This window comes from Stenella coeruleoalba, assembly GCF_951394435.1.
Source record: "Stenella coeruleoalba genome assembly, chromosome: 4".
Classification (NCBI taxonomy): domain Eukaryota; kingdom Metazoa; phylum Chordata; class Mammalia; order Artiodactyla; family Delphinidae; genus Stenella; species Stenella coeruleoalba.
The window spans coordinates 95,167,431-95,182,507 of record NC_137149.1 but is presented as its reverse complement, the minus strand read 5'-3'; the positions used below and the strand labels follow the sequence as shown (position 1 = coordinate 95,182,507).

At 45.0% G+C, this 15,077-nt stretch overlaps 1 long non-coding RNA gene across 9 annotated transcripts in view; it reads left to right on the top strand.

Moving 5' to 3' along the window:
- Positions 1 to 15,077, top strand: part of LOC307185420 — a 1,105,689-nt gene that overhangs the window by 664,829 nt on the left and 425,783 nt on the right. The window contains exon 1 of one of the 9 annotated variants that reach the window (XR_013828064.1): positions 4,191 to 4,231. The exons of the other annotated variants lie outside the window; for them this stretch is intronic. This is a non-coding gene — a long non-coding RNA (uncharacterized lncRNA). Of the gene's footprint in view, positions 1 to 4,190; positions 4,232 to 15,077 lie in introns of those variants that run through there. 9 annotated transcript variants of the gene reach the window in all.

Genomic DNA, 15,077 nt, shown 5'->3' with positions numbered 1-15,077 from the left:
TTTTTAAGCTACGGCTACACATATGTTCATTAAGGGCCTTGGGAAGTAGGCAGAGTCCAAACTTTAGATGATTGAAGTCTTCAGGGTCAGAAGCACTCACCACCAGCTTCCCTTAGGCTACACTTTAACTGTCATTGATAGATGATGTCAATAAAAATATCTATTCTTTTTCAGATTATTTCCCCTTATAGGTTATTGCAAAATGTTGAGTGTAGTTCCCTGTGCTATACAGTAGTTCCTTGTTGATGATCTATTTTATACATAGCAGTGTGTATGTGTTCATTCCAAACTGTTAATTTATCCCTCCTCCCACCTTTCCCCTTTGGTAATAATAAATTATAAGATTTTATACTTCTCAGAAATGGGGGAGCTGAAAGAGAGGTATCATTTTCAATGGAAAAGCATTTAAAACAAGATTGAAGGTTTAACCAAGATTATTAGATGTACATCCTTGGAAAGAAATCACTTCGTTTCTCTAATATTGACCTGACAAATAAGACAAACCTTTTCACTGAACTTGCTTATAAAAAGTGATGGAAATATCAAATGGAAGTGTTAAAAACATCTTATTTTACCCGAGCCTTATACACTGTTCTATGTTAACTACAGTTTGGCTCACACATCTGTTCATTGAGGTTACAATAGTCTCAATTTCTGTTACTGATCCTCCAGAGTGGACCCCAACAAGTGTCCCCCTGCCCAGTGTCATTGGGGCCAACAGATCGAGACTGAGTTTGGTTCACAAGCAAAGGAAACTTTATATTTTGATCAGAGAATGGAGAGGTGAGAGCATGCACTACCCCGTGGGCTGTGGGCTGGGCTGCTGTGTAGAGATCCTGTCAGAGTCAGTGGGAGGGAGGGAGGCGGCGGAGCTCTCGAGGGCCGGGTTGGCTGTAGCTCAGGCTCTATATCGTGGAGTCTGCACTGGGCCCCAGGAGCTGAGGTGTCGACCCAGCCATTCTGCACTAGGAAATCTGGTCTGAAGTGCCGGGTGTGGAACCTCTGCATGCGGGACCCTAGGAGCACGTGAAATTAGACAAAGCACAAAGGATAAAAAAGGTTAGACTTGACTTTATTGCCCAGATTCTACTTTCATCTCCCAGGGATTTTTAATGGGCTTTGCTGGGGACAAACCCCTCCTCTGCCTTTTGTCCCGTTCCTCATTCTTGGAGTGCTGAGGGTGCAGACCCTTCTTCTGTAACTGCTGAGTGCTGAGTTGGGAGCCCTCATACCCTGGGGCGAGGGTCAGAGCTTCTCCCCAGCAGCCTCCCGGTGACGTTGATTGTCCCCAGGACCCCTGCCTCCCTGCTCGTCCACCTGAGCACCAGCATTGGAAGTGTTATAGATTCTAATGACCTTTAAGGGTCCAGGAAAGAGATGTGCAGAGACGCTGTGGGGGCCGGTTTCACCCCGCCCCACATTTGTTCGGCCACCTTAGGCTGACCGTCTCTGCCAGCCTAGATGCTCTGACCAGTAGTCTGCGCTTTCTTCAATTAGGCCCCTGAATTAACGTACAAACAGCACCAGGTGTCAGAGCCCTGCCCGCTCAACTCCCAGACAGTCCAGGGTCAGTGGTGACCAAGGACCATGATGGCTACTGAGTCAACAGCCTTTTGAAGTAAACAGGAGTCCAGCCGGTCTTATTGGCCACCATCATCACGGTGTCTGTAGGCTTTTCTATGGTGACAGTGTGGTATACTGTTCCCCTGCCAAGATTATTAGCTCCCCTCTGGGTGCAGTAAGTCCTGCAAGCAGTAGTCTACTCTTTTGGGACACACTCTTGTTGTTTTATGAGAGAAACTCCAGGTCAAGTGATGTTCACACGAGTCGTCATGGTGCCCTGTTGCCCCCGGTTATCTCTCTGGATGTTGGAGTTGGAGGGCCTCCTCACTCGAGGTCGGTGTGCCCACGGAGCGAACCCTGCAACTTCAGGGCATGGTTGGTGGTTAGGATCACCACGTGGGGTCCTTTTCCCTTAGGAGGGAGGTGGCCTTTTGGGCTGCTGATTTCCAGGTTTTTAGATACCGCCAGTATCTTGGCCAGATGTGGCAGTGGGCCAAGCCCCTTAGTGACCGTAGTTTATCCTACCTGGATGGCATTCTTGCATTGTTCCATTTCAAGTGGTCCCAGTTTTTGCACTAATTCTCCAATGGCGATTCACCTTTCACCGGGAATGTAAAGGTCAAAGGGTTTAGCTAAATTAGGGACTTCCAGGGCAAGGGTCTGAATTGACTGCTCTTTCCATTCTTGAAAGGCCACTTCTGGATTCTATTCAAAAGGATCATCATCTTTTCCTTTCAGTGTTTCATATAGAGGCCCAGCTAGTAGACTATAGTTAGGGATCCAGAAGCAGCAAACCCTGGCCTCCCCAGGAACCCCTAAGCTGTCTTCTAGTTTTAGAAAGGGGTAAGGCTGAAAATGGTTTCTTCCCTTTCCTGGGATGGGCTTCTCTGACCTTCTGTGAGAATGAAACCCAGGCAGGTCACCGCAGTCTGTGATATTTGAGCTTTTTCTTGGACAACTTCTATCCTTTATTGGCTTGGTAGTTCAGAGGCCTCCTTAGTAGGGCTGGTGATCAGAATGTCGTCTGCATATTGAAGGAGGGTTTCCTTTTCCAGAGGTAGAACTTTTAGGTCTTTAGCTAAGCTTTCCCCAAAGATGGTGTGGGAATTTTTGCACCCTTGGGGCCAGACGGCCCGGAAGTATTGTTTTAGTTGTATGTTGAGTCCTGCCACTCACAAGCCAAAATTTCTTGTGACTCTGGGACTAATGGAATACAAAAGAAGGCATCATTGAAGACTAATACAGAATACCATGTCCTGGTGGTTGGTAGAATGACCAGCAGGGTGTAGGAATTAGGAGCAACTGGAGGTATATCCTCGGTGGCTTCACTGACTGTCCTGACATCCTTTACCAGGTCCCCAGCAGCCCATGGGGCTCTCGTGGTCAGACCAATCCCAGAATATGGAGCTCACCTGGGCAGGTACCCCACCCCCACCCCAGCCCACGGGGCTCTCGTGGTCAGGCCCCTCCCAGGATACAGAGCTACCCTTGCAGGTACCGTGGCAGGGCTGGGCACACAGGAACCGTGCACATAGCCCTCATTGCAGAGCACCCCCAGCTCACCTGTCGCTCAGAGCTGACACAGAGCACCTCAGAGCAGGACTTGAACTAACAAACAGCAGCTGTGACAGGTCTGTGACCCTGGGCATCACTCCGTGAGGCCTCCCTCCACCTGGTCTTCCAGAGACTTCCACTGCACCCGGGGCACCAGGCCTCTGTCTCCAACCACCACCCACCCCTCCTCTCCCTGACTCCTGGGTTCCTCTCATTAGGAGAGGGTTTTCTTGAAGTTGTCTCCCACTCATGGGCCAGATAAAATGATTAGAAAACAAGCCAAAGCTGCAGCCCCTTGTCTATCCTGACTCTCAGGAGCCCACACCTGTTCCTTGGACCTGGCCGGTTCAGCAAGTTCCATTTTCTGCAACTGTGAGCCCCTGAGGGGTGATGATTGGCTGACCTGGGCAGCCTTACCGTGCCGGCCAGCCCTCCCCAGGTGTGCCTGGGTTGAGATCAATATAAATACCACTCCAGGCAGCAAGAGCCCCTGCAGCCGTGCCTGACGCCATTTTCTCTGCCCTGTCAGCAGTCTCCGGGCTGGGCTGGTGGGAGGGAGTGAGAGGCCACGGCTTTGTGGGTGGCCCAGTGTGAGTGGGGCTCTGCTGGACTTTCTGCAGCAGTTGCCAGGCTGCCACCTGCTAAAGAAGAGGATGTGTCACCCATACCTGCTGCTGGAATTTCTCCCTGGGCAGAGGTGAGGAAGGAAAAAAGCAGTGGGGGCAGGGACAGGACGGGTATCTCAGGCAGGGAAGTGGAAATCTTCCAGAAGAGCACCCAGGGCCAGGACCATCCTGGCTGGCCTGCAGGCACCAAGTCGGCCGGCATGCTGTCACTCGTGTGGCTCTATGGCCCTTCCTCTAGGCTTTCAAGTCCTTGTATATATTCAGGTGTTTTACCTGGGACGGGTGGGAATAGTTCAGCAGCAACTGGCCTGGGGCTCAGCTCACGTTTACTCACAGATGCCTCGGCACGGTGCCCCAGCTTTGCAATGAGGACGCTTGTTGCGTGGGGGCTGCTGGCTGAATGGGAGACGATTCCCCACCACTGACCAACTTCAGAATTGTTTACAACTGGAGCAAGTGCCCTGATACGGTTTTCCTCTGTGTAACTGGTGGGTTCTGTGTTTTTTTTCTCTTTTTCGTTTTTGGTTCAAGGTAGATTTTATTCCTCTTTTTTGTATTTACAGATATAAGCATGGAAATAATTTATTCATATAAATACATGTATGTGCAGGGAATAATTGTTTTTTCTGTTTTATTTTTTAAATTTTATTTCTTTTTAATTTTGAATTTTATTTTATATTTTTATACAGCAGGTTCTTATTGGTTATCTATTTTATACATATAAATGTATACATGCCAATCCCAGTCTCTCAACTCCTCCCACCACCACCCCCCCAACAGCTTTCCCCCCTTGTTGTCCATACGTTTGTTGTCTACATCTGTTGCTCTATTTATGCCTTGCAAAATGGTTAACCTGTACAGTTTTTCTAGGTTCCACATATATGCATGAATATACAAGATTTGTTTTTCTCTTTCTGACTTACTTCACTCTGTATGACAGTCTCTAGATCCATCGACGTCTCTACAAATGACCCAATTTCATTCCTTTTCATGGCTTAGTAATATTCCATTTTATATATGTACCACAGCTTTATGCATTCGTCTGTCTGTGGGCATTTAGGTTGCTTCCATTACCTCGATATTGTAAATAGTGATGCAATGAACATTGCGGTGAATGACTCTCTTTGACTTATGGTTTTGTCTGGGTATATGTCCAGTACTGGGATTGCTGTATTATATGGTAATTCTATTGTTAGTTTCTTAAGAAATTCCATATTGTTCTCCATAATGACTGTATCAATTTATATTCCCAACAATAGTGGAAGAGGGTTCCTTTTCTCCACACCCTTTCCAGCATTTTTTGTTTGTAGATTTTCAATGATGCCTATTCTACCAGGTGTGAGGTGATACCTCATTGTTGAATCCATTTCGTTGAGCAAGGGGTAGCTCTTGTCTATTACATATTTGGCTTATGGAACGGTATCTGTGCTAATTTCAAACTCTGCTTTTATGCAGCACCCCAACTCACCTTCCCCCTTAAGCAGGCATAAGTTGGTTTTCTAAACTTGAGACCCTGTTCTGTTTTGTAATTCAGTTCATGTGTAGCCAAGTTCACATTCCGTGTATTAGTGATACCTTATGATGTTTCTTTTTCTGTGTGACTTATTTCACTTAGAATCATCGTGCCTCAATCCACTCATTATGCTGGTATAGGCCTGGTGACATAGATTTCATTGCTGAGTGGTATTCTGTTGTACATAAGTACCGCAACTTCTTTATCCATTATTTGCTCTCTGGGATATTTAACTTGTGCCGTAGAAGAGATTTCTGTAAAAAGAGCCGTCCCAAATTTTGGGGTTGCTGTGTCTTTTTGATATTAATTTCCCTAAGCTATAGGACCATAAGTGGAAGTGCCCTAGGCTCTGTTGCTTTGTTTTTTAGATGTTTCAGGAAACACCATACACTTCTCCCGAGTGTCTGTTGGCAATTTACATCCCGCCCATCAGCATAACAAGGCTCCCAGTTCTCCATGGCCTGTCCTGCCTTTCTGGGTTTTACACTTTTTTCAGATGGCCCTTTTGACCGGGGGCAAGTGAGACTTCATTGTAGTGCAGATTTCCTTTGCAAGCTTGCTTGGTTGGCCAAAAAGGGCGTATGCGTTTTTTCCTGAATATATTCAGGAAAAAACGCATATGCCCTTTTGGCAAAGTGCATCATTGTGGACGTTCTGCCTCTTTTCCTATGCTTTCAATGCAATTCCAGTCTACCTACTGAAATCGGTATCCTGCAATTCTGCCCCGCTTTCAAGTCCTCTTGGCAGCCTTACTTCAGTCTATTTTTGGACGATAGCTGTCATTTATAACTCTGCAGGTTTGTGAATTACAGAGCCCCTGAGCTCCTTTCTTCAACTCACTTTCTTGTGAGCTGGCCGCAACACCGCAGGATGGCTTCAGGCCCTAATCTGTTTCCGGCACGGCACGCTGAGCCTTTGGTTAATTCCTCTTCCTAGTGGGAAATAAGAGTTAAATTTGCCCGTTCAGACACCTCCAGCTAGTCTCTCATTGGTTCTCCCTATTCCTGTTCATCTTCCGCAGAAATTGCAAACTGGGCAAAACAGGAGGTTAAAGGCGCTGACTGTCCAAGTCGGGAGAGTGTTAGTAAAGCGTCTGGAATGTTGCACCCGAGTACCAGGGTATGAAAACTGAGACATATTTGAACACGTCTCCCGATCACACGGTTGATCATACTCTGGGTTCCACATGCATGTTTTAGCTGAAGGAAGAATACCTTAAACCTGGAGAGTTGAGACCCGTGGAATGGGAACCATGCAATATGACTTCAAAGGGTCTTCATTTGCTCACCGAACCTGTCCAATCCTATCACTGCTGCATTTATGCCCCAGTACACACGCTTGATTCTCTTTCGGAGAAATAGCAATCCCTAGGTTTTAAGATACTTACTAGTCAGGTACATTCTTAGGCGTTTAATATGCGGTGTTGAGTCCATTTCGTTGAGCAAGGAGTAGCTCTTGTCTGTTCCATATTTGGCTTAAGGAACTTTATCTGTGCTCATTTCAATCTCTGGTTTTATGCAGCACCCCAACTCACCTTTACTCTTAAGCAAGCATAAGTTGGTTTTCTAAATTTGAGACCCTGTTCTGTTTTGGAATTCAGTTCCTGTGTAGCCAAGTTTACATTCCGTGTATTAGTGATATCTTTTGATGTTTCTTTTTCTGTGTGACTTATTTCAGTTAGAATCATCGTACCTGAATCCACTCATTATGCTGTTACGGGCCTGATGACATAGATTTCATTGCAGAGTGATATTGCTTTGTAAGTAAATACCACAACATCTTTATCCATTTTTCACTTTCTGCGATGTTGAACTTGTACTGTAAACGAGGTTCTTGTAAACAGAGGCGTCCCAAACTTTGGGATGGCTGTGTCTTTTTGATTTTAATTTCCCTAAGCTATAGGACCATAAGTGGCAGTGCCCTAGGCTCTGTTGCTTTGTTTTTTAGATGTTTCAGGAAACACCATACACTTCTCCCGAGTGTCTGTTTGCAATTTACATCCCGCCCATCAGCATAACAAGGCTCCCAGTTCTCCATGGCCTGTCCTGCCTTTCTGGATTTTACACTTTTTTCAGATGGCCCTTTTGACCGGGGGGAAGTGAGACTTCATTGTAGTGCAGATTTCCTTTGCAAGCTTGCTTGGTTGGCCAAAAAGGGCGTATGCGTTTTTTCCTGAATATATTCAGGAAAAAACGCATACGCCCTTTTTGGCCAAGTGCATCATTGTGGACGTTCTGCCTCTTTTCCTATGCTTTCAATGCAATTCCAGTCTACCTCCTGAAATCGGTTTCCTGCAATTCTGCCCCGCTTTCAAGTCCTCTTGGCAGCCTTACTTCAGTCTATTTTTGGACGATAGCTGTCATTTATAACTCTGCAGGTTTGTGAATTACAGTGCCCCTGAGCTCCTTTCTTCAACTCGCTTTCTTTTGAGCTGGCCGCAACACCGCAGGATGACTTCAGGCCCTAATCTGGTTCCGGCACGGCACGCTGAGCCTTTGGTTAATTCCTCTTCCTGGTGGGAAATGAGAGTTAAATTTGCCCGTCCAGACACCTCCAGCTAGCCTCTCATTGGTTCTCGCTATTCCTGTTCATCTTCCGCAGAAATTGCAAACTGGGCCAAACAGGAGGTTAAAGGGACTGACTCTCCAAGTCGGGAGAGTGTTAGTAAAGCGTCTGGAATGTTGCACCCGAGTACCAGGGTACGAAAACTGAGACATATTTGAACACGTCTCCCGATCACATGGTTGATCATACTCTAGGTTCCACATGCATGTTTTAGCTGAAGGAAGAATACCTTAAACCTGGGTAGTTGAAACCCGTGGAATGGGTACCATGCAATATGACTTCAAAGGGTCTTCATTTGCTCACCGAACCTCTCCAATCCTATCACTGCTGCGTTTATGCCCCTGTACACATGCTTGATTCTCTTTCGGAGACATAGCAATCCATAGGTATTAAGATACTTACTAGTCAGGTACATTCTTAGGCGTTTAATATGCGGTGTTGAGTCCATTTCGTTGAGCAAGGAGTAGATCTTGTCTATTCCATATTTGGCTTAAGAAACTTTATCTGTGCTCATTTCAATCTCTGGTTTTATGCAGCACCCCAACTCACATTTCCCCTTAAGCAAGCATAAGTTGGTTTTCTAAATTTGAGAACCTGTTCTGTTTTGGAATTCAGTTCCTGTGTAGCCAAGTTTCCATTCCGTGTATTACTGATATCTTATGATGTTTCTTTTTCTGTGTGACTTATTTCAGTTAGAATCATCATACCTGAATCCACTCATTGTGCTGCTAAGGGCCTGATGACACAGATTTCATTGCTGAGTGATATTGCTTTGTAAGTAAATACCACAACTTCTTTATCCATTTTTCACTTTCTGCGATGTTGAACTTGTACTGTAAACGAGGTTCTTGTAAACAGAGCCGTTCAAAACTTTGGGGTGGCTGTGTCTTTTTGATTTTAATTTCCCTAAGCTATAGGACCATAAGTGGAAGTGCCCTAGGTTCTGTTGCTTTGTTTTTTAGATGTTTCAGGAAACACCATACACTTCTCCCGAGTGGTTGTTGGCAATTTACATCCCGCCCATCAGCATAACAAGGCTCCCAGTTCTCCATGGCCTGTCCTGCCTTTCTGGATTTTACACTTTTTTCAGATGGCCCTTTAGACGGGGGGGAAGTGAGACTTCATTGTAGTGCAGATTTCCTTTGCAAGCTTGCTTGGTTGGCCAAAAAGGGCGTATGCGTTTTTTCCTGAATATATTCAGGAAAAAACGCATACGCCCTTTTTGGCCAAGTGCATCATTGTGGACGTTCTGCCTCTTTTCCTATGCTTTCAATGCAATTCCAGTCTACCTCCTGAAATCGGTTTCCTGCAATTCTGCCCCGCTTTCAAGTCCTCTTGGCAGCCTTACTTCAGTCTATTTTTGGACGATAGCTGTCATTTATAACTCTGCAGGTTTGTGAATTACAGTGCCCCTGAGCTCCTTTCTTCAACTCGCTTTCTTGTGACCTGGCCGCAACACCGCAGGATGGCTTCAGGCCCTAATCTGGTTCTGGCACGGCACGCTGAGCCTTTGGTTAATTCCTCTTCCTGGTGGGAAATGAGAGTTAAATTTGCCCATCCAGACACCTCCAGCTAGTCTCTTTGGTTCTCGCTATTCCTGTTCATCTTCCACAGAAATTGCAAACTGGGCCAAACAGGAGGTTGAAGGGGCTGACTCTCCAAGTGGGGAGTGTGTTAGTAAAGGGTCTGGAATGTTGCACCCGAGTACCAGGGTACGAAAACTGAGACATATTTGAACACGTCTCCCGATCACATGGTTGATCATACTCTAGGTTCCACATGCATGTTTTAGCTGAAGGAAGAATACCTTAAACCTGGGTAGTTGAAACCCGTGGAATGGGTACCATGCAATATGACTTCAAAGGGTCTTCATTTGCTCACGAACCTCTCCAATCCTATCACTGCTGCGTTTATGCCCCTGTACACATGCTTGATTCTCTTTCGGAGACATAGCAATCCATAGGTTTTAAGATACTTACTAGTCAGGTACATTCTTAGGCGTTTAAAATGCGGTGTTGAGTCCATTTCGTTGAGCAAGGAGTAGATCTTGTCTATTCCATATTTGGCTTAAGGAACTTTATCTGTGCTCATTTCAATCTCTGGTTTTATGCAGCACCCCAACTCACCTTTACCCTTAAGCAAGCATAAGTTGGTTTTCTAAGTTTGAGACCCTGTTCTGTTCTGTAATTCAGTTCCTGTGTAGCCAAGTTTCCATTCCGTGTATTACTGATATCTTATGATGTTTCTTTTTCTGTGTGACTTATTTCAGTTAGAATCATCATACACTAATCCACTCATTGTGCTGCTAAGGGCCTGATGACATAGATTTCATTGCTGAGTGATATTGCTTTGTAAGTAAATACCACAACTTCTTTATCCATTTTTCACTTTCTGCGATGTTGAACTTGTACTGTAAACGGGGTTCTTGTAAACAGAGGCGTCCCAAACTTTGGGGTGGCTGTGTCTTTTTGATATTAATTTCCCTAAGCTATAGGACCATAAGTGGAAGTGCCCTAGGCTCTGTTGCTTTGTTTTTTAGATGTTTCAGGAAACACCATACACTTCTCCCGAGTGGTTGTTGGCAATTTACATCCCGGCCATCAGCATAACAAGGCTCCCAGTTCTCCATGGCCTGTCCTGCCTTTCTGGATTTTACACTTTTTTCAGATGGCCCTTTTGACCGGGGGGAAGTGAGACTTCATTGTAGTGCAGATTTCCTTTGCAAGTTTGCTTGGTTGGCCAAAAAGGGCGTATGCGTTTTTTCCTGAATATATTCAGGAAATAACGCATACGCCCTTTTTGGCGAAGTGCATCATTGTGGACGTTCTGCCTCTTTTCCTATGCTTTCAATGCAATTCCAGTCTACCTCCTGAAATCGGTTTCCTGCAATTCTGCCCCGCTTTCAAGTCCTCTTGGCAGCCTTACTTCAGTCTATTTTTGGACGATAGCTGTCATTTATAACTCTGCAGGTTTGTGAATTACAGTGCCCCTGAGCTCCTTTCTTCAACTCGCTTTCTTGTGACCTGGCCACAACACCGCAGGATGGCTTCAGGCCCTAATCTGGTTCTGGCATGGCACGCTGAGCCTTTGGTTAATTCCTCTTCCTGGTGGGAAATGAGAGTTAAATTTGCCCATCCAGACACCTCCAGCTAGTCTCTCATTGGATCTCGCTATTCCTGTTCATCTTCCACAGAAATTTCAAACTGGGCCAAACAGGAGGTTAAAGGGACTGACTCTCCAAGTGGGGAGAGTGTTAGTAAAGCGTCTGGAATGTTGCACCCGAGTACCAGGGTACGAAAACTGAGACATATTTGAACACGTCTCCCGTTCACATGGTTGATCATACTTGGGTTCCACATGCATGTTTTAGCTGAAGGAAGAATACCTTAAACCTGGGTAGTTGAAACCCGTGGAATGGGTACCATGAAATATGACTTCAAAGGGTCTTCATTTGCTCACCGAACCTCTCCAATCCTATCACTGCTGCGTTTATGCCCCTGTACACATGCTTGATTCTCTTTTGCAGACATAGCAATCCATAGGTTTTAAGATACTTACTAGTCAGGTACATTCTTAGGCGTTTAATATGCGGTGTTGAGTCCATTTCGTTGAGCAAGGAGTAGCTCTTGTCTATTCCATATTTGACTTAAGGAACTTTATCTGTGCTCATTTCAATCTCTGGTTTTATGCAGCACCCCAACTCACCTTTCCCCTTAAGCAAGCATAAGTTGGTTTTCTAAATTTGAGACCCTGTTCTGTTATGTAATTCAATTCCTGTGTAGCCAAGTTTACATTCCGTGTATTACTGATATCTTATGATGTTTCTTTTTCTGTGTGACTTATTTCAGTTAGAATCATCATACCTGAATCCACTCATTGTGATGCTAAGGGCCTGATGACATAGATTTCATTGCTGAGTGATATTGCTTTGTAAGTAAATACCACAACTTCTTTATCCATTTTTCACTTTCTGCGATGTTGAACTTGTACTGTAAACGAGGTTCTTGTAAACAGAGGCGTCCCAAACTTTTGGGTGGCTGTGTCTTTTTGATTTTAATTTCCCTAAGCTATAGGAACATAAGTGGCAGTGCCCTAGGCTCTGTTGCTGTTTTTTAGATGTTTCAGGAAACACCATACACTTCTCCCGAGTGTCTGTTGGCAATTTACATCCCGCCCATCAGCATAACAAGGCTCCCAGTTCTCCATGGCCAGTCCTGCCTTTCTGGATTTTACACTTTTTTCAGATGGCCCTTTTGACCAGGGGGAAGTGAGACTTCATTGTAGTGCAGATTTCCTTTGCAAGCTTGCTTGGTTGGCCAAAAAGGGCGTATGCGTTTTTTCCTGAATATATTCAGGAAAAAACGCATACACACTTTTTGGCCAAGTGCATCATTGTGGACGTTCTGCCTCTTTTCCTATGCTTTCAATGCAATTCCAGTCTACCTCCTGAAATCGGTTTCCTGCAATTCTGCCCCGCTTTCAAGTCCTCTTGGCAGCCTTACTTCAGTCCATTTTTGGACGATAGCTGTCATTTATAACTCTGCAGTTTTGTGAATTACAGTGCCCTTGAGCTCCTTTCTTCAACTCGCTTTCTTTTGAGCTGGCCGCAACACCGCAGGATGGCTTCAGGCCCTAATCTGGTTCCGGCACGGCACGCTGAGCCTTTGGTTATTTCCTCTTCCTGGTGGGAAATGAGAGTTAAATTTGCCCGTCCAGACACCTCCAGCTAGCCTCTCATTGGTTCTCGCTATTCCTGTTCATCTTCCGCAGAAATTGCAAACTGTGCCAAACAGGAGGTTAAAGGCGCTGACTCTCCAAGTGGGGAGAGTGTTAGTAAAGCGTCTGGAATGTTGCACCCGAGTACCAGGGGAGGAAAACTGAGACATATTTGAACACGTCTCCCGATCACATGGTTGATCATACTCTGGGTTCCACATGCATGTTTTAGCTGAAGGAAGAATACCTAAAACCTGGGTAGTTGAAACCCGTGGAATGGGTACCATGCAATATGACTTCAAAGGGTCTTCATTTGCTCACCGAACCTCTCCAATCCTATCACTGCTGCGTTTATGCCCCTGTACACATGCTTGATTCTCTTTCGGAGACATAGCAATCCATAGGTTTTAAGATACTTACTAGTCAGGTACATTCTTAGGCGTTTAATATGGGGTTTTGAGTCCATTTCGTTGAGCAAGGAGTAGCTCTTGTCTATTCCATATTTGGCTTAAGGAACTTTATCTGTGCTCATTTCAATCTCTGGTTTTATGCAGCACCCCAACTCACCTTTACCCTTAAGCAAGCATAAGTTGGTTTTCTAAATTTGAGACCCTGTTCTGTTTTGGAATGCAGTTCCTGTGTAGCCAAGTTTACATTCCGTGTATTAGTGATATCTTATGATGTTTCTTTTTCTGTGTGACTTATTTCAGTTAGAATCATCGTACCTGAATCCACTCATTGTGCTGCTACGGGCCTGATGACATAGATTTCATTGCTGAGTGATACTGCATTGTACGTAAGTACCACAAGTTCTTTATCCATTTTTCACTTTCTGCGATGTTGAACTTGTACTGTAAACGAGGTTCTTGTAAACAGAGCCGTTCCAAACTTTGGGGTGGCTGTGTCTTTTTGATTTTAATTTCCCTAAGCTATAGGACCATAAGTGGCAGTGCCCTAGGCTCTGTTGCTTTGATATTTAGATGTTTCAGGAAACACCATACACTTCTCCCGAGTGTCTGTTGGCAATTTACATCCCGCCCATCAGCATAACAAGGCTCCCAGTTCTCCATGGCCTGTCCTGCCTTTCTGGATTTTACACTTTTTTCAGATGGCCCTTTTGACCAGGGGGAAGTGAGACTTCATTGTAGTGCAGATTTCCTTTGCAAGCTTGCTTGGTTGGTCAAAAAGGGCGTATGCGTTTTTTCCTGAATATATTCAGGAAAAAACGCATACGCCCTTTTTGGCCAAGTGCATCATTGTGGACGTTCTGCCTCTTTTCCTATGCTTTCAATGCAATTCCAGTCTACCTCCTGAAATCGGTTTCCTGCAATTCTGCCCCGCTTTCAAGTCCTCTTGGCAGCCTTACTTCAGTCTATTTTTGGACGATAGCTGTCATTTATAACTCTGCAGGTTTGTGAATTACAGTGCCCCTGAGCTCCTTTCTTCAACTCGCTTTCTTTTGAGCTGGCCGCAACACCGCAGGATGGCTTCAGGCCCTAATCTGGTTCCGGTACGGCACGCTGAGCCTTTGGTTAATTCCTCTTCCTGGTGGGAAATGAGAGTTAAATTTGCCCGTCCAGACACCTCCAGCTATCCTCTCATTGGTTCTCACTATTCCTGTTCATCTTCCGCAGAAATTGCAAACTGGGCCAAAGAGGAGGTTAAAGGCGCTGACTCTCCAAGTGGGGAGAGTGTTAGTAAAGCGTCTGGAATGTTGCACCCGAGTACCAGGGGAGGAAAACTGAGACATATTTGAACACGTCTCCCGTTCACATGGTTGATCATACTTGGGTTCCACATGCATGTTTTAGCTGAAGGAAGAATACCTTAAACCTGGAGAGTTGAGACCCGTGTAATGGGTACCATGCAATATGACTTCAAAGGGTCTTCATTTGCTCACCGAACCTCTCCAATCCTATCACTGCTGCGTTTATGCCCCTGTACACATGCTTGATTCTCTTTTGGAGACATAGCAATCCATAGGTTTTAAGATACTTACTAGTCAGGTACATTCTTAGGCGTTTAATATGCGGTGTTGAGTCCATTTCGTTGAGCAAGGAGTAGCTCTTGTCTATTCCATATTTGACTTAAGGAACTTTATCTGTGCTCATTTCAATCTCTGGTTTTATGAAGCACCCCAACTCACCTTTACCCTTAAGCAAGCATAAGTTGGTTTTCTAAATTTGAGACCCTGTTCTGTTCTGTAATTCAGTTCCTGTGTAGCCAAGTTTACATTCCGCGTATTACTGATATCTTATGATGTTTCTTTTTCTGTGTGACTTATTTCAGTTAGAATCATCATACCTGAATCCACTCATTGTGATGCTAAGGGCCTGATGACATAGATTTCATTGCTGAGTGATATTGCTTTGTAAGTAAATACCACAACTTCTTTATCCATTTTTCACTTTCTGCGATGTTGAACTTGTACTGTAAACGAGGTTCTTGTAAACAGAGGCGTCCCAAACTTTGGGGTGGCTGTGTCTTTTTGATTTTAATTTCCCTAAGCTATAGGACCATAAGTGGCAGTGCCCTAGGCT